Consider the following 19,627-nt stretch of genomic DNA (forward strand, 5'->3'; position numbering starts at 1 on the left):
AAGAGAAATTTACTAACACTGAATATACTGTAAATTTAAATGTTACGAAGCCTTTTTCTGGATCTGTCCTTGTACGGAAATGACACGTTGGCGACAAACAATTCAGACAAAAAAAGAATAGAAGCTTCTGAAATGAGCCCTACAGAAGAATACTGGAGGTTAGATGAATGGATCGTGCAAGTAGTAAAGAAGTTCTGAACTGAAATTTATGACACATGCCGCCTAAGAGAAGGGATCTGTTGATAGGCCACACTCTGAGGAATTTTGGTAGCGGTAATGGAGGGTAGTGTGGAGGGTAAAAAAAAGTAGGAGAAGACCAAAGTTTAAATGCAGTTATCGGATTGCAGCAGATGTTGTAGTAGTTACACTGTGACGAGGAGGCTTTACCATGATAGAATAGCGTGGAGATCTGCACCAAACTAGTCTTCGTACTGAAGACCACAACAACTGCAACTTATTAAAACTTCTGTCTTCAGCTACGGCTCCCTCCAGCGCTAAGAACGTTATTCCCCGATGTCTCGACACATGTTCTGTCATCCTGTCCTTTCTTCTAGTTAGTGCTTTCCGTATATTTCTTTCCTCGCCGATTCTATGTAGAGCCTCCAGATTTCTTACATTATCAACTCGGTTAATTTTCAGCATCTCGCTGTGACGTCACATCTCAAAGGCTTCACTTCCCTTCCTTTACAGTTTTTCCACAGTCCATATTTACCTCCATACGACGCTATAATCAGATGAACGTCTCTGAAAGTTCATCCTGAAAGTGACGCCTGTGTATGATAGTGGACTTATTTTAACAAGTAATGCTCTCTACGCCTGTGCTGTTCTGCTTAGTATACATCCGTGACTTCGTCTGTCATGCATAATTTTGTTTCCAAGTAATTTCTTTGCTTCGTTTGTTACGTGGCACTCAATTCTGATGTTAAATGTTAAGTGTATCCCTAGTGTCATCTCTGATACGCCCATTACTGAACCTTTCTTTTATTTCCGTCGTTGTTACTTTGATTTACAGGTCGCACAACAGGGGAGAAGTGCTGCATCCATGCCTTAGTCTCTGTTCAAATAGAACACTCCTCGCTTGTTCTTCGATTCTTATTGTTCCTTTTCCTTTCTTGTATATTATCCATGATACTTAGTAGCTTTTACCAGTCTTTCTGCGACTGCAGTTAGTATCAACTATTTAAGATGGGACGTTCATGAAAAACTGACATTTTTTTAAAAATGTGCCAAATAAAAAATTTGAAAATAGGGCAATGAAATTTTGCACCACGCTTTACATGAAACTAACACATTTATTGTTAAATTCCTTGGATCGTACATATTTAACATTTTTATGGAATTTAAAAAAATCTACCACCTCATGGGCGTAGCACCTCCAGACATCCGATGGAGAACGGCAGCTGAAGTGGAAAGAAAGAAGCAGGAGACGGATCAGAGACACTCCCTGTTTGCATGCGAACATCGAACACCAAGACTCAAGTCGAGAAAAAGATTTCTTCGGACAACGCAACCAATCCAGACATCACCTGCAGACCATAGGATACAACTCTGGCATAGCTCATCATCAGAGAAGTATTGGGACAACCCCAAGGAATAACTTGCTACAGGTCATAATCTTCCATACACGACATGGAAGGTACTCAATAGACTGAGAACTGGAGTATCTCGGCGCAAGGAGAACATGAAGAAATGGGGATACATCTCAGGGGACGAACTATGTGAGTGTGATGAACCCCAAGACCTACTCAACTGCAGGAAACTGTCGTAACCTGTGTCCATGGACGATATGATTATCGTCAATGATAAGGCAGTCTGTGCAGCGGAATTCTGGGCACCACATGGAATATAAATATGCACATATTTTCTGTAATACTTGTAATATAAATGTATGATATGGTAAGTATAATATGCTCTGTATGATATGTTATGTATGGTAAATTATACTTAATATGCTATGTTCTGGACACGTATAAATAAATAAATAAATAAAATGTAACTTTAAAATCTTATTTTAAAAATCTAATGTGTGTACCTTCTTCTCAGAAACTATTCAAGAGATTTCTAAAAGAATTTTCTCTGTTTAATCTCTTTGCCCCTGGTAAGTTTCCCTCATGAGGTTTTTTGAATATATTGAATATGATAATTCTAATAATTTTCCAGTTATAATGCTGTAAGTATATTACAAAATTCATGCAAAATTCGCAGCACTTTTCCCCATATCTCAGCTTACACTCAGAATTTCAAAATGTGCTACGAGACAACATTTATTGGGTTTATAGAAATAAGTGTACAAAATTTCAAAGTTCTAACCTTCATAGATTCCGAGAAAAAGGTACATGAGCCTTAAATAACATAATTTTTCGGGAAATGCAATTTGAAGGTCAACCTAATGTTCATTATTTTTTCTCACGTTATCAGAAGGCGCAGGGTCCTCTTTCCCTTGGAGGTTTCATTTCTGGTTTCTTGTTTTCTGCCTTCTTTCCTTTACCAGGTCTTAAACTGACTTTTCAGGTGCATAGAGGCGCCGTAAATCTATTTTTCTCTAGATGTCTTGAGAGAAATGTCCTATTTCAAAGTCCATTCTTTATAATACCTTCGTACTCCCAAAGTTTCCTTCATTAACTACAAGAACTGCGTACAACTGCGTAACTTGAAATTTTGACAACTGTAACTATTGAAAACGTGATTTTACGGCATAGTTTCAATCTGAGTGAATTTAGAGTCATTTTTATTCTAGATTTTGCCATGAACATACTTTCTTAGAAGTACAGGATGGGCCATAAAGTTGTAAGTGGGCTTGACAACATCGAGGATACAATTTTGGAGCCTCTCCTTGTGAAATGTAGGGGTTGTTATCTCTCTGACCCTGTAGATATTTACACCATCTAATGTGGCACAGATGATGGATGGAACGTTCATCTATTGACATCATGTACCCTATAGTGCATTTTTCATGTCACCTGCACTGGACAAGTTGTGTCTGACAGCTTTGTCATCATATAAGCGAAGAGTGTCTGTAATCTTCTTTGTGAGCCTGTTGTGTCCACCATTGTTATTTGTTATTATTTCTAAGATACGGAACAGAATCACAGACGATCAGTAAAATGAAAGACTGTGTAACACAGCCTTCTAGATGTATCCCGTGCAAGTGTGCTTGAAAGTAATCAACGGATTCATTGTTCACCGAGCTAGTGTGGAAAAGTCGTTTCAAAAGTGGGCATGACAGGAAGATTGCGTCACAGATTTAACTATTTTTCAGAAACTTCGGAAGCGATTTCATCAATGAAACTATGGGAACTTATTGTCCATCAGTTCTACCAGTAAATAAAAAATAAATTGAAAAATGACATTTTCGGTCAATTTCATGAATGTTTTCCCTTAAAACTATTCCTTATTGAAACTAACATCATTTCCCTCGGCTGTATACTCTTATTTTTTGCATTTTTCCTGCGACAAATGTAGTGACGTTAAAATTGCTTGCCAGACCGGGACACACCCGGCCCTCATATTTTGCGGCCATTTCTCTCGCCGAATGAGTCACGTAGCCAACACTCAACTTAGTTTAGATTCCGGCAATAACTGCCTGCTGTTATTGAGAATTACACTGCGACGTGCGTAGCAGATCATCCTTCATATTCAGATTTTTTCCGTTCACAGGTAGAGCGTAGTAACAATTCTTATGTGTGTCTGTAACAGCTATTAATCTAATTCTACATTTAACAATCTCTGTGAAAGCGATACACAGTAGTCTGAAGAAAATTTTCCGATTCCAGCCTGATAGCTAAGTCATGTAATTTTCTAAACTTGTGTAAAACAATTTAGATTTACTTGTCATGTCAAATCTCAGTAACATCTCTAGCTTTCAAAGAAATCTTTAACCGCCTTCCATTAGAATACCTGGATGTCGTGTCGGTTGTTGTGAAGACCTTTTATACCACATAAACGGTTTGTGATTGCTCGGTGTACGTCATGTTGGCGCGATTGTGTCCATGTCTACACGCCTGCTGCCAGAGTTCCCGTTAGGACTTACTCAACTCATGAAATTTCGCTGTGTGTTCCTGGCGTCGACAGCTCGCTTCCACACGCTAGTAATATTATAGCTACTGTCCCATTTGGAACTGTTATCGCACATTCTAGTTTCTGTGTTTTCGCGAAATATTTGACTTGCTTTCTTTTAGAGACTGTTAGCTGACATTTTTAAATGTTTCTGATACACTAAGTCTGATGTAAAACAAGTACGTGACCAGTCGCGGGAAACGAGATACAAAGGATACCGCGAGTTGTTAATTTTTGGAAATTTGTGGTAAGTTCCTATTGGACCAAACTGCTGAGGTCATCGGTCCGTGGGCTTACACACTACTTATCTAACTTAAACTAACTTACGCTATGGACAACACACACACACCCATGCCCGAGGGAGCACACGAACCTCCGACGGGGAAAGCCGCGCGAACCGTGGCAAGGTGCGTTCTCTTTTGTATCTCGTTTCGCATGGTGTACCGCATTAGCATATTCTCATGTGGATCCCACATTCTTATTAGTATTCCAGTATGCGCAGTACATCTACTTCATGAGGAATCATTTTCATGAGCAAACTGTAGTTTTCCCGCATCCGATCAATGAATCTAAACATGGCATTCGCTCTTACCGTAACCAAGCTTCTCTGCCCGCTCCATTCCTTATTTCCGTACATCGCCATACCTAGGTATTTGTATGAAATGATTGACTCTGATTGTGACTCATTAACAGAATATTACCGGCCTCCTTAGTCGAGGTCGCTAACAGACACCTGTGCGATTGTGCTCGACTCGTAGGGAAGCTGGTTCGAATACTGGTAGTGGACGTAATTATTGTCAGTATCTGGCCGGTAGGGGGAGGAGGGATGGTGGCGAAAAGTTCGTGATCACCAGTCGTTGCGCCAGTGTCTTGAATTAAATTGCAAACCTCTCCGCAGTGTCTCATGAAGTGAGGGCACGTGACACTATTAACGGAGATCGGTTCGTCGCATGGGTAGGTTAAGCTTATCGGCCCCTTCGGTGCTGTTCGAAGGGAGCAGGTTACGTGTATGTGCCGGCACCGGGTCTCACCCTCTTCCTTCTCTCATCATCATCACACAACACAAACATAGCATGGCACTATACACTCATTTATGACACTCACTCACATTCTACAAATACACATACTACGAGTACACAAATCTCACACATCCGCAAGTAATGGGCCAACGTGCACACCTCCTTTCCTGGCAGGCGGCTGAACCCATCCCGAGGGATATCCCCGTCAAAAATGCCATACGACATTTATATTTTTAACGTCTATTAATTGTTGGCGCACATTTCTCTTCCCGCGATTTTAACACTAGTTTTTTCTTCTTTAAACATTTATTGTCCAATAAATCCGTCTCTATGAGTTGTATTCACCACTATGAATTGATAATAAGTTAATAATCAATGGGTCACCCGTTCTCTGCTGGCACAGGCTATGCTTGATGCTAACCACGTAACGAAAGAGACTTGCTGTTTTATCTGTGTATCGTTGTCTTGTAATCAACTTAAAATCTAAAGTATCTACAGCAAGAAAAAGCGTCACACGCTACTTCCAGTGTTGAATGTTGAACTTAGTCCCGTCGGGGTCATCTTCTGCTCAAAACTTATCACTTAATACCTCAAAAATCCATACATGCCAAAAACCAAGGGAAAATGCTAGTTAAATTTTTCGAAAATATTAACTACACGTATTTGCTAATAGAAAATACATCCGTTTGTATTGACTGGAACAAATGAATTGAGTAATTTGCGCATAAAGTTGCCAAGACAAACAGGTATAATTCTATGGAGACTTCTGTCGTCATAAGTGAGGATAAATGTGGACTAAATCCTCGCAACACACACTACTGGCTAATAAAATTTCAAGAACAGGAAGAATAGTAAAACACATCATTTTACTCATTACAGTATACTAACACGAAAACAGGATTAAAATATATATACAGGGTGGTCCATTGATCGTGACCGGGAGAAATATCTCACGAAATAAGCGTCAAACGAAAAAACTACAAAGAACGAAACTTGTCTAGCTTGAAGGGGAAAACCAGATTGTGGGGCGGCGAGTGAGTTGTAAAAATAAATTTGCTGTATAAATGCTTGCAATTCAAAATGTTTGAATCAGTTTCAGGCTTTTAAAATGTTGTTAATGCTGTCTTTCGCCGTTCTCAACACTGGCTCTCTATTTACCTTTTAGCACCCAGAAAGTGATTTAATAAAACGTGGAGCCTGTAAAGAGAGTTCCTAGTGCCCACTTCATCTGAGAATACCATTATAGCTGCAGCTTATAGCTCTGAGGAATTAGGAGATTGTTCGGGATTTCTAATCAAAACGATTTTCCAAAATAGTTGAGTATATTCTGAAATTCACTGATAACAAACACAAGTATCCCTACAACCTAACTAACAGAGCAGTTCAGAGTCTAATGCGCTGATGCAACTATAAATGTCCGAATTAAATGTTAAAAGAATGCTCGCCAAGATTTGATGAGAATATTTCATCAAACGCCACGCTATAATAATTGGTAGAATGTCTGTCCCGCGACGGCACGTGAAAATACGACAATACGCAAACTGAAGCTAGATAATGCAAATCATCTCAGAATTAATCCTTTACTTGAAATGCTTTCACGGTTCCGCGTATCTATTCAGCGTCTGGAGAGAACTGGGGCCTTCCTTCCTCGCGCAGCGCTCTTATATATATAGCCGCGGTGCGGACGGCTAAGAGAACGCCTGTTCAAATCGGCTCTCCCGACTAGCCGCTGGGCTAGTAACGCACCACTTCAAGTTACATAATAATTTATAGCTTCTTTTGCTGATGGCCGATGAAGCTCTTAATTTAAACGTGCATTCAGCACGCAGGTAAGTATTGATAATAAAATTTTGACATGGCTAAGTTAACTATTTTGGGCGAGAGAATTAATTAAATTACGCTGCATGCAGCAGATGAGCTCTGAACTGGCCCTTTTGAGATCCGCTATCGCTATAATTTTATAGGTATTCAAAAGAAACTTTTCACATCTTCATAGTCATAGCGGACCTCCAACCTACTTAAATCTAAACATCCTAGCCTTATTTATTAGCCTACTTAATCTATCTTGCTTCCTTCAGTTTTGAGACGAAAACCAGAAAATCATGAATTTCCACTAAAGTCTTAATCTGTGAAATCCAAAGTACTGTTTTTATTAAATCATTATGAAAGATGAATCTAAATATAAATTTTGAAGTCTCTAGCTCTTTTCTGTTGCGCCAATGATTTTTTCAGAAAAACGTCCAAATTTCAAAAATGGCTGAAGTTATCGAACTGATATTTAACACACATTAATTTAGTATTATTCCTCACATGCTAGAAAAGTTTTAAGTCATTTGCTTGATTTTTAAGGTATTGCGCAACATTTATGACGTCAGAGCTAGTTACAGCAGACTAGCTGGCACACAATGGAAACTGATGTGAATTTATTACAGCGTGAGTAGGCTGCTTCCCTACATCACCCTCTACATAAATTTTTTTTTTGTTTATGAATGTTAATGAATGAAAAAAATTTAATTACAAAAAGGGAAGCAAGAGTACAGTTTAACTCCCTATAAAAAATCAAAATTGAAATATAAACATGTAGAAACATTAAAGAAAACTGATTACCTACATTAATTATTTAAATTGTGGGCATGTTCACTGCCATTTAAACAATGTCATTACTCAAAATTTTAAGCAAAGTCAATGAAATATTTTGGCATACATATTGCCTTAGACAAACAAACACATATGAATTGAAAAATGATGAAAATCTTAGATCCATTAAATACATTAAATACATTTTTACATACACAAATTCAAAGAAAATAACATGATACATAAACAGATGATTATCTCTTAGCAATCTTTTCTAAACCTGAAAGAAAAGTTCACAAATAATTTTTACACACGTGGTTGTAGCCGCTTTGGCTGGCGTCCTACACTTCCATTCACAAGGGTAGAGGAGGGGAAGTTGCTATGGTGTGCGTCCTTCACGTTCTCTCTAAATTACATGGGGGAAAGGGGAGGGGTCACTGTGAGTTGTGTCCAAGTCACTCCACACTTTCACGCAGCTACCAGGCTGCCATTATCTGGTTTGTCCTGTATAACAAACAAAAAGAGTGCCTCAGACTCTGTTCACTTAATATCTAAGGGTGGGTCACAATGAAATGGGTATATATACATTTTATCCTTCAATATTTTGCTGGAACAAAGTTAACAGAACTTTTTCAATTTTACTCTCGTGGTTACTTAATTGTCATAAAATCGGTAAACAAATGGCTCAAAACGCCGTTAGTCACGTACTAGAGAAAATCTATGCTCAAGGCATACAATCATGAATCCTATTTAACATCAATTTATTATTTCTGGGCCGGAACACTGAACCAATGCTCGGTACATTCCTGATACATTTGTATTTTAAGCACTTAATTGACTCATCTTTGATTACCTTATTCTTAGAGATAGTATGAGTATATTTGATTAGTGGTTGTTTTCTCAGCTTCTTTGTACATGTGAGTAACTTTTGGTAATAGTACAGTTCTGAGTATTCAAAATACACTACGTTTAGTTGACTACAAAATCCACTTATTGGTCCTCTGCTGTTGTGTTAGTTCCACATCTGCAATTAGGTAATTACTTACTTTGAAGTGTATTTATGTTGAGCTAAAATTAATGTTTCACGTCTGTCAGTATGTTACTTACTTATTTTGCTAGTGTATGTACTTATTTAACACTCACTCTATTAATTTTTAAGGCATAGGATAGCACGTTTATTTCATATTCATAGTGTATTGCAGCTGATTAGTTTGCTCACGTGGCAAACCATTTTCACTCGATCGGACGCTGAAACCTCAGGTAGTCTCTCTCAGACCTACCACTAAAGTGCATCAAGTAATTATGGACGAGCGTAATGCTAAATTCCTTAAACCTATAGGACACCATGAGCTGCTCTGTCTCATCTAACATAAGGGTACCTATGGTCACATTCACGCCTCCAACTCATAACCTCAATACGTGTAGGTGTATCCTGTCACACACTACACTAAAATAATGGCCAGCTCCAACCTTATAAATACTTCAGGGACGTGTCCTTCACGTCTCAACCACAAACACTGCTCAATTCTATTATACTGCCTTTCCTTGCTACATCCGGTGAGTTTAATCTTACAACTTATCTGCATATTTTTCATAACACTAAGCAATCTCTTTCACTATTTCTTAGTTAGCTCTAATGCATACACTAGGTTTCACTACCACTTCAGATCCTGCTTGAACACGAATTTGTACATTTTTTTTTTAAATTACTGTTGGTGGACCATTTCCAATAAAACAACACTTTGTACTTACTATTTTACCAGGGTTCTATACATACTTGTTACTCAAATACACTGTATCTTAATTACATCATACTTCTCTATTGTTTGTCACTATTAGGTTTGTCACATTAGGTATTTTTCTTCACTAATCGGTGGATAGAATGGTTACAGAACTCATGGCTTGATAGCCATGACAGAAAAATTTCATGTCTGGAAAGAAAAGGTCGAAATTTTTGACGACAGGAAAGGGGAAGAATGAGTGAGACCTGAAAGGGAAAGAAGATCTCACACAGCTGGGACTGCACAGCTGCCACACTGTGTAGAGGTTACAGTACAACCTCCTCCCTACAGCATTCATTAGTTTAATGCTGTATTGATAATCATACCGGAAAATTTTAGTATGAAAGAAGAGGTCGAAATTTTTGAGGACAGGAAAGAGGAAGAATGAGTGAGACCTGAAAGGGAAAGAAGATCTCACACAGCTGGGACTGCACAGCTGCCACACTGTGTGGAGGTTACAGAACAACCTCCTCCCTACAGCATTCATTAGTTTAATGCTGTGTTGATAACCATACCGGAAAATTTAATGTATTTGGAAAGAAAAGGTCGAAATTTTTGTGGATAGGAAAGATGAAGAATGAGTGAGACCTGAAATGGAAAGAAGATCTCACACAGCTGGGACTGCACAGCTGCCATACTGTGTAGAGGTTACAGAACAACCTCCTCTCTACAGCATTCTTTGGCTTAATGCTGGCCGATAACCATATCGGAAAATTTAATATATGAAAGAAGAGGTCGAAATTTTTGTGGATAGGAAAGATGAAGAATGAGTGAGACCTGAAAGGGAAAGAAGATCTCACACAGCTGGGACTGCACAGCTGCCACACTGTGTAGAGGTTACAGAACAACCTCCTCCCTACAGCATTCATTCATAGCCTTTGACCACGCCACTTAGATCTGAAAATACCTTATGATGCCTCTTTAGAACCTGTCTCAGTTCTTCCTTGTGATTGGCGGAAATTTTATCGATTTCCTGCAATTTAGCTTCTATTTTGTGTAAAATAATTGCTTCTTCTTCTTCTGTGTTCAGCTTACTGTTACTAAGATTAACACCTTCGTCCCAATACCTCCTATTTTTCAGAACTCGTATAGGCAGCTCCCAAGTTTCATCATCAGTTACTACATGTTTATCACTAAAAGGTACTGTAATTACTCCGGTTATTGGTAAGACCATTTTTAACTGGCTTCTTTCAAAGTCAACAACACTCTGATATTTTGACAAGAAATCTATGCCAATTAAAACCTCAATACTGAGATTGTTTACAATTAAACATGGATGATCAACTAAATTACCATTAATGTTAAAGGGCAGCAAAGCTTCTTGCTTTACCGTTTTTGACACCTTGCCAGTAGCACCAATTATTCTTAGTCCTGATACCCTCATTACTGTAAGCTTGTCTTTACCAGGTAATGCATCAAAGAAGGACTGAGATATTGCACTCACCTCACTTCCACTGTCTAAGAGACAACGTACATTGATACCCAACATATTCACTATTATTATAGGGTGGCTTATTCTAGGTAGTACAGGTGGTTTCTCAAATTCACCTAGTAGTTCCTTTTGGATTTGTCTCCAACTAAAGTGATTGACATCTGTCTTCATTACATTTAGGTCACAGTGTGTAGGGGTTTCCTGAATTACATTTTCAGCTGCCTTTTCCAGTCGGTCTATTAATTTTAAATCGAAACACCGCACGACTTCATTACATTTAGTTTGCTGAACATAACCCAAATTACTGCAGTCTGAGCGATTCTGCGTCTCCAGACCGGGCATAACACTAGTTACAGCTAAACCACTTTCACCATTATCGTCGGTTTCCTTCTCAAGTGACAACTGGTCACAGCTACTGGGTTCGTTGAACCTCAACAGCCTACCCTCTACATTCTCACTTATCTCCTGTCCTAAATTTATTAGTACATTATTAACATCCTGCACAGGCACTTTAGATAAGAGCACATCATCCTCATCGTAAATATAAGCATGAATTCCTTCTGCTTCTTCACCTGTCAATGCAGTATTTTGTAGCTCCTCCCTATTGTTACACTGCTGCGCCTTCTCTTTCTCTTCCCACTTAGAAAGCGTTTCTAACACGGTATCTATCAAATACTGTGAGTGATGTAATATTTCTGTTGTATCCTTAGATGCTACCGACTCTTCATCCACATGTTCAGTTTGAGTATTCTGATCTGTCTTATCAATTCCCTTAACTACTGGCTTAGGAAAAGTAACCGCCTGGTGAGCGCCAGTGTCCTCATAGACGGGAACTAGTTTTCCTGCCTCGGGCTACTGCTGTTTCCATTAGTATCATTATAGTTGACTGGCACAGCATTACTTTCCGTACTGTTGTTTACATGCATATTTCTGTTTGGAACAAAATTATTATCCCTTGGACGCCATTGTTGGTTCTGATAATTATTTCCCCAATTCCTACCTCTCTTAGGATGGCGAACACCTACTGTTCTGATATTTACATTGCCATTTTGCTCGTTCCTAAAATTACTATTATTGTTATTGGCATTTCTGTTATTACGTGCTTGCTCCTCATTGGCAGCAACACGTTCTACACGTTCCAGATACTCAATGAAACGATCCAGATTGTCTCTAGGGGCAGATATAATTCTAGTTTGCCAATACCATGGCAGTTTGGCTTCAAGACCTAGTATAATCATTTCTGGTTTTAGCTTTTCCGCCAAATGTGACAAACGTGAAATCCATGACCTAGCAAACTCTTTAATTGATTCCTTGCCCGCATTGAAGCGTTTTCCACTCCAAAATTCTCTCAACACTTCATTTTGCTTATTGCTAGACCAATATTCATTAATGAAAGCTGTTTTAAACTCCGCTAATGTTTTACACTTCAACATAACATCAGCTGACCAACGCATGGCGTCACCTGCTAAATGGCTTTTAATAAATGAGATTTTCTCTCGTTCAGACCAAGTTGGTGGAATCACATCTTCAAAATCGTTCCAGAAATCTAGCGGGTGGATATTTTTATCTGGATCAAGCCGCAAGAACTGCCGACACCCGATAAAAGCGGCGTTTGCAGCTACAACTTGTTGTATACTACCATTACCAGAAGTTACTGAAGCTACTTTACTCTCAATGTTAGCAATGTTAGTACTGATATTTTCTACTTTCATTTCAACATTATCTACTCTTTGTACAATATGAGTATTATCAGTTTTAATTGCATCTACGTCTGCTTGACATATGTATACTTTAATATTAACATCTTTAAATCTATCTGAGCACAGTTCAGATTCCGCCTCGATCTTTTCTGTTAACTTGTGCTCCAGCTTCGCATCTTCCATTTGGAAGTCTTTGCGAACCTCAGCAACTTCGGATTTAACTGTTTTATACATTTCAGAAAACTGTTGAGCAACCTTTTTCTTAATATCCTCATGGTTGTAGTCAATTTTATAATTCAAACTGTCTAGATCCTCTTTCAACTTATTGCAACCAGCCTTGAAGGTATCGTCCATTACCTCCAATCGTTTATTAAAATTAGTTTGACTGGCCACAATCCTGTTATTTACCTCAATTATATCAGATTTTAATTCAGCATTACTGGCAGCTATTTTTGCATTACTGTTTTTGACCTGTTCACTTATTTCAGACTTTAACTCAGCTGTCATTTGTGCATTACTGGCAGCTATTGCTTGTAATATAACATTTAAATCAATAGCCCCAGCATCTTTGGGTTGATCACTAGCTGGCTTTTTATCACACTCAGGTGACGAAAAACTAGCTCCAACACCAGAATCATCAAAATTAAATGAAACTTCTGATTGATTAGTCCTATCTAACTTCTCCTTCTTAAACTCTACCATCTCTGATGACTGTTTCATTTTTAATTCATCAGAGAAACTATCATCCAATAAATTTACAATTTCTACTTTCTGCTTTACTACCGGGGTCTCTATTATTGAATCATTGCCCCTTCGCACACTACTGTCAGGAGACAATACTTCATAATTCACTTTAACATTACTACTTTCATGCATATTTACACTTGAACCGTTGTCTGGATTTACAGTTCCTTCAACAGACATAGGTTCTGATTTAAGTTTAACCTCAGTTTCTTTTGGCAGTTCCATCGCAGACAGTCTTTTAGTGCAGGTTAGTAAAATTTTTAACAGTTTTTCACTTAACTTAGTTCCTTCTGCGGCGTACCAGGATTACTGATGCGACGTGGCACGTTGAACTGCAGACGGCACTCCGACGGCTGATGTGTGTTTGCGTGGCCCACAACTGCAGGCGTGGCTCCGGCTGCTGCGGCGGACGACTGCGGTACGGCGAAACTGGCTTCTCGCGATGCCGGCAGCACCGCTAGACTCAGTGCCAGCTCCGTCAATCCAGATGCGTTGTTAATCCAACTGCGTTGTCCACATGCCCACGTAACACTTTCACTGTTCTATTACTCAGCTGCGTGTCGCATTCCACTCGCGAATCCGAATAGTTAAAAATCACTTTCACTTAGTTGATTTCCCGGCCGATGCACCATATGTGGGGCGGCGAGTGGTTGTAAAAACTAAAATAATTGCTGTATAAATGCTTGCAATTCAAAATGTTTGAATCAGTTTCAGGCTTTTAAAATGTTGTTAATGCTGTCTTTCGCCGTTCTCAACACTGGCTCTCTATTTACCTTTTAGCACCCAGAAAGTGATTTAATAAAACGTGGAGCCTGTAAAGAGAGTTCCTAGTGCCCACTTCATCTGAGAATACCATTATAGCTGCAGCTTATAGCTCTGAGGAATTAGGAGATTGTTCGGGATTTCTAATCAAAACGATTTTCCAAAATAGTTGAGTATATTCTGAAATTCACTGATAACAAACACAAGTATCCCTACAACCTAACTAACAGAGCAGTTCAGAGTCTAATGCGCTGATGCAACTATAAATGTCCGAATTAAATGTTAAAAGAATGCTCGCCAAGATTTGATGAGAATATTTCATCAAACGCCACGCTATAATAATTGGTAGAATGTCTGTCCCGCGACGGCACGTGAAAATACGACAATACGCAAACTGAAGCTAGATAATGCAAATCATCTCAGAATTAATCCTTTACTTGAAATGCTTTCACGGTTCCGCGTATCTCTAGTAACTTAATACGGCACCCGAGGCTGTTTGTAGCAGTGCTTCCGAGCGAAGCGACTCCCGACACAGCTGACGTGCTATTCAGCGTCTGGAGAGAACTGGGGCCTTCCTTCCTCGCGCAGCGCTCTTATATATATAGCCGCGGTGCGGACGGCTAAGAGAACGCCTGTTCAAATCGGCTCTCCCGACTAGCCGCTGGGCTAGTAACGCACCACTTCAAGTTACATAATAATTTATAGCTTCTTTTGCTGATGGCCGATGAAGCTCTTAATTTAAACGTGCATTCAGCACGCAGGTAAGTATTGATAATAAAAATTTGACGTGGCTAAGTTAACTATTTTGGGCGAGAGAATTAATTAAATTACGCTGCACGCAGCAGATGAGCTCTGAACTGGCCCTTTTGAGATCCGCTATCGCTATAATTTTATAGGTATTCAAAAGAAACTTTTCACATCTTCATAGTCATAGCGGACCTCCAACCTACTTAAATCTAAACATCCTAGCCTTATTTATTAGCCTACTTAATCTATCTTGCTTCCTTCAGTTTTGAGACGAAAACCAGAAAATCATGAATTTCCACTAAAGTCTTAATCTGTGAAATCCAAAGTACTGTTTTTATTAAATCATTATGAAAGATGAATCTAAATATAAATTTTGAAGTCTCTAGCTCTTTTCTGTTGCGCCAATGATTTTTTCAGAAAAACGTCCAAATTTCAAAAATGGCTGAAGTTATCGAACTGATATTTAACACACATTAATTTAGTATTATTCCTCACATGCTAGAAAAGTTTTAAGTCGTTTGCTTGATTTTTAAGGTATTGCGCAACATTTATGACGTCAGAGCTAGTTACAGCAGACTAGCTGGCACACAATGGAAACTGATGTGAATTTATTACAGCGTGAGTAGACTGCTTCCCTACAAGATGGCCCTATGGTTGGCCCGCTACATGGTGTTGCCATAGGTCAAACGGATATCAACTGCGTTTTTTTAAATAGGAAACCCAATTTTTATTACATATTCGTGTAGTACCTAAAAACATATGAATGTTTTAGTTGGACCACTTTTTTCACTTTGTGATAGATGGGGCTGAATAGTCCCAAACATATGGCTCACAATTTTAGACGAACAGTTGCTAACAGATAGGTTTTTTAAATTAAAATACAGTATATAGATACGTTTGAACATTTTATTTCGGTTGTTCCAATGTGATACATCTACCTTTGTGAACGCATGCTGTTACAGCGTGATTACCTGTAAATACCACATTAATGCAATAAATGCTCAAAATGACGTCTATCAACCTCAATGCATTTGGCAATACGTGTAACGACATTCCTCTCAACAGCGAGTAGTTCGCCTTCCGTAATGTTCTCACATGCATTGACAATGCGCTGACGCATGTTGTCAGGCGTTGTCGGTGGATCACGATAGCAAATATCCTTCCACTTTCCCCACAGAAAAAAATCCGGGGACGATAGATCCGGTAAACGTGCGGGCCATGGTATAGTGCTTCGACGACCAATCCACCTGTCATGAAACATGCTATTCAATACCGCTTCAACCGCACGCGAGCTATGTGCCGGACATCCATCATGTTGGAACTACTTCGCAATTCTGTCATGCAGTGAAACATCTTGTAGTAACATCGGTAGAACATTAAGTAGGAAATCAGCATACATTGCACCATTTAGTTGACATCGGTAAAATGGGGGCTAATTATCCTTCCTCCTATAATGCCGCACCATACATTAATCCGCCAAGGTCGCTGATGTTCCACTTGTCGGTGCAAAATATCTGTCATCGTTCCGTAATTTGTCTTGTGCCCAGTGGCAGAACTGTACACGACGTTTAAAGTCTTCGCCATTCAATTGCTGGTGCATAGAAATAAGGTACGGGTGGAATCGATGTTGATGTAACATTCTCAACATCGACGTTTTTGAGATTCCCGATTCTCGCCAAATTTGTGTGCTACTGATGTGCGGATTAGCCGCGACAGCAGCTAAAACACGTACTTGGGCATCATCATTTGTTGCAGGTCGTGATTGACGTTTCACATGTGGCTGAACACTTGCTGTTTCCTTAAATAACGTAACTATCCGGCGAACGGTCCGGACACTTGGATGATGTCGTCCAGGATACCGACCAGCATACATAGCTCACGCCCGTTGGGCATTTTGATCACAATAGCCAAACATCAACAGGATATCGACCTTTTCCGCAATTGGTAAACGGTCCATTTTAACACGGGTAATATATCACGAAAAAAATACCGTCAGCACTGGTGGAATGTTACGTGATACCACGTACTTATACGTTTGTGACTATTACAGCGCCATCTATCACAAAGCGAAAAAAGTGCTCCAACTAAAACATTCATATTTCTTTACGTACTACACGAATATGTAATAAAAATGGGGGTTCCTATTTTAAAAAACGCAGTTGATATCGGTTTGACCTATGGCAGCGGCATCTAGCATCCCAACCATAGAGCCATCTGGTTTCCTCCTTAAAGCTAGACGAGTTTCGTTCTTTGTAGTTTTTTCGTTTGATGCTTATTTCGTGAGATATTTAGCCCGGTCACTATCAATAAGTCACCCTGTATATATAGTAAGTAGGCTGTTTAGGTTTTCTTATTGGTAACGCCATGTAGCGCTCTGTATGAAAATCACTAGCTGTGCTGTGTGCAGTCTGTAGCTAGTTTGCATTGTTGTCTGCCATTGTAGTGTTGGGCAGCGGCAGCTGGATGTGAACAGCGCGTAGCGTTGGGCAGTTGGAGGTGAGCCGCCAGCAGTGGTGGATGTGGGAAATGAGATGGCGAATTTTTGAGTACAGAATGGATGTCATGAACTGCTATATATATTATGACTATTAAGGTAAATACATTGTTTGTTCTCTATCAAAATCTTTCATTTGCTAACTATGCCTATCAGTAGTTAGTGCCTTCAGTAGTTTGAATCTTTTATTTAGCTGGCAGTAGTGGCGCTCGCTGTATTGCAGTAGTTCGAGTAACCAAGATTTTTGGTGAGGTAAGTGATTTGTGAAAGGTATAGGTTACTTTTAGTCAGGGCCATTCTTTTGTAGGGATTTTTGAAAGTCAGATTGCGTTGCGCTAAAAATATTGTGTGTCACTTTAGTGAATGTTTGAGTACGTTCAGTTTCGCTCAGCTGTTTGAAAAGCAAATAATGTAAGAGGTTTATCAGCACAGTAATTCAGAAATTGTTCTAAGAGGACGTTTCATATGTCGACCCTTAGCCTAGGATACCTCACTGGAATCTTCTGATTTCTTTTCTTGTAGTTTGTGTAATTAGTGTAGCTATTGTTTATTGTTAGTGCGTAATTGTAGAGAGAATCTCCTTTGTAGTTGCAGTCTTTCATTGTTGTACAGTAACACAGTTGTGGCATGCATGTAGATTTGCACCAAGTATTTCGCAGCTGCGCTTGCAATTAACTAGATATTATTTTCAGAGGTATGTTAATGTGTTCCCCTATTTTTCCTCTTCAAATTGTGTTTTTCTGTGTTATCGTGTGAAATATTGTGACAATAATGGCGTGTGGAAAACGTAATACTAGGCTTCAAAGTAAACTGAGAAATGACAGTGAAGACGAAAGCAGTGTGTTAGCGCCACCGAGTAATGAATTAACTAATGTTCAAAGTAGTAATTTGGTAATTGTACATAGGGAAATGGAGCGGGCTGCAAACAATGGTGTAGACAGTGAAACAATTAGTGAACAGAGAAGCATTATCGATCGATCGGTCGGCAACAGCTTAACTCAGGCATCCGAAATGACAAGACACAATCTTGCAAATACTGTAGATTCAGGTTTTGCGTCCTCACCCTTTTCTCAAATAAGTCAAGACACATTTTCTGCTTTTCAGACTGCGAATATTGCCGGTTCAAATGCATTGCCGAATAGCACTGAGGAACATGTTTCAGACACCAGTGCATTGTTATTACAATTAATGCAACAAATGGGACAAAAGCTTCAAAAGTTAGACACAATGGAACAAAATCTTCAAAAGTTAGACACAATGGAACAACACCAGAGACAAACTCAGCAACAGTTACACACAATGGAACAAAATCAGAGACGAACACAGCAAAAGCTTCAAAAGTTAGACACAATGGAACAGACTCTCGAACAAACACGTGAAGATTTAACTGCTGAGTTACATAACATTGAATCGAAATGTCAAAAAGTCTGTAATGACGTAAAAACACAAATTTTTGATCATTTCCAACCTATTTTTTCGCGTCATGAAAATGCATTATAGAATCACGAAGCAACCATAAAAGAACTGCAAACTATAGTTCATGAAAATCATGAGGCCTTGCAAGCTAAAATGGACTCAGTTGCATCTACCGATTCGGTTACGCAACTTGCAAAAACTAAGGAAAACTTAAAGGACACAGTAGAAAGACACATGGAGGAAATTAGTTCATTATCAGAGAAAGTAGTTGAACTTTCGGATCAGCTAAATAATTTACCTGCGAAGGTAGATGATAATCTGACTGACACAAAACCGGTAGTCTTTAATGACACAGAAGAGTGCTAACAAATTAGGAAACTGAAACAAAATCTGAATCAAATTAATACGCAACACCAAAGAGAAATCCGGGAAGTACAAGATCAGCTGACACAGGTAATACAAGAATTACGTATTTCAGAGGACACTCGCGCTCCAATACGGGAAGAGGGACATAGAAATACGGAACAGCCACAAAATAATAACACAGAGCACTTCGGAAATTATGAAAGAAATTGGCAAGGTACACCGAATTTTGAGATGGAACCGCCAAAACGACGTAACAATGACCGACATGCGACTCGCCGACATGATGATTTTGACTATAAGCTGTTCATTACTACCCATAAATTCAAAACGTTTAAGAATTCTGCCAACGACGTTCATCCACAAGCGTGGCTCCATCAATTCTCTCATTGTTTTCCTCCCAACTGGTCATTGGAGCACAGGTTAGAATTTATGTGTGGCTACTTGGAGAATGAACCAGCTGTAAGAATGCGCTCTGTCACTCACGATTGCAATAGCGAAGGAGAATTTTACCATGCCTTCCTCTCAGCATATTG

This window comes from Schistocerca cancellata, chromosome 5, assembly GCF_023864275.1.
Source record: "Schistocerca cancellata isolate TAMUIC-IGC-003103 chromosome 5, iqSchCanc2.1, whole genome shotgun sequence".
In the NCBI taxonomy this organism is placed as follows: Eukaryota; Metazoa; Arthropoda; class Insecta; order Orthoptera; family Acrididae; genus Schistocerca; species Schistocerca cancellata.